Source organism: Danio rerio, chromosome 2, assembly GCF_052040795.2.
Source record: "Danio rerio strain M-AB ecotype USA chromosome 2, GRCz13ab, whole genome shotgun sequence".
Lineage (NCBI taxonomy): Eukaryota > Metazoa > Chordata > Actinopteri > Cypriniformes > Danionidae > Danio > Danio rerio.
The window spans coordinates 63,762,501-63,763,985 of NC_141022.1; positions in this window are offsets into that span (position 1 = coordinate 63,762,501).

Sequence of the window (1,485 nt, forward strand, 5' to 3'; positions counted from 1 at the left end):
AGAGAATCAGTCAAACACTAGCTCTACAGTGGCTCCAGTGCTGATATACAGCCACATCACACTGCTGCTCAGGTGACATCGCTCATGTAAATCAGTCCAGTTAATACCGCCTAAAACAAGATAAAACGGCTCCGCTAAAGCAAGATTCCCCACCGCTGACCTGGAGGAGGAACATGAGGAGCAGCGAGAGCCTGAGGAGGAGGCACACTACTGAGGGCACTTACAGATGCCTGTGTTTATCAGACACACTGCTGATGAGTACTCTCCAATGAGTTTCAGATAGTTCAGCCTCATGATGATGATGAGGGTTCACACTGATGACGAAGAATTTATTATGATGATGATGAATTCATTCAGATGATGATGATGATGATGAAGAGTTTATTCTGATGATGATGATGAATTCATTCAGATGATGATGATGATAATGATGAAGAGTTTATTCTGATGATGATGATGATGATGATGATGAAGAGTTTATTCTGATGATGATGATGATGAATTCATTCGGATGATGAGTGTTTGTTTATTCTAATGTCGATGATGATGATGAAGAGTTTAGTCAGATGATGATGATGAAGAGTTTATTCAGATGATGATGATGATGACGATGATGATGATGAAGAGTTTATTCAGATGATGATGATGATGATGAAGAGTTTATTCAGATGATGATGATGATGATGAAGAGTTTATTCTGATGATGATGAAGAGTATTTCTGATGATGATGATGATGATGATGAAGAGTTTATTCAGATGATGATGATGATGATGAAGAGTTTATTCAGATGATGATGATGATGACGATGATGATGATGAAGAGTTTATTCAGATGATGATGATGATGACGATGATGATGATGAAGAGTTTATTCAGATGATGATGATGATGATGAAGAGTTTATTCAGATGATGATGATGATGATGAAGAGTTTATTCTGATGATGATGAAGAGTATTTCTGATGATGATGATGATGATGAAGAGTTTATTCAGATGATGATGATGATGATGAAGAGTTTATTCAGATGATGATGATGATGATGATGATGATGATGAAGAGTTTATTCAGATGATGATGATGATGATGATGAAGAGTTTATTCTGATGATGATGATGATGATGAAGAGTTTATTCTGATGATGATGATGATAAAGAGTTTATTCTGATGATGATGATGATGAAGAGTTTATTCAGACGATGATGAGTTTATTCAGACGATGATGATGATGATGAAGAGTTTATTCAGATGATGATGAAGAGTTTATTCAGATGATGATGATGATGATGATGATGATGATGAAGAGTTTATTCAGATGATGATGATGATGATGAAGAGTTTATTCTGATGATAATGATGATGATGATGATGATGAAGAGTTTATTCAGATGATGATGATGATAATGATGAAGAGTTTATTCAGATGATGATGATGATGATGATGATGAGTTTATTCTGATGATGATGATGATGATAATGATGATG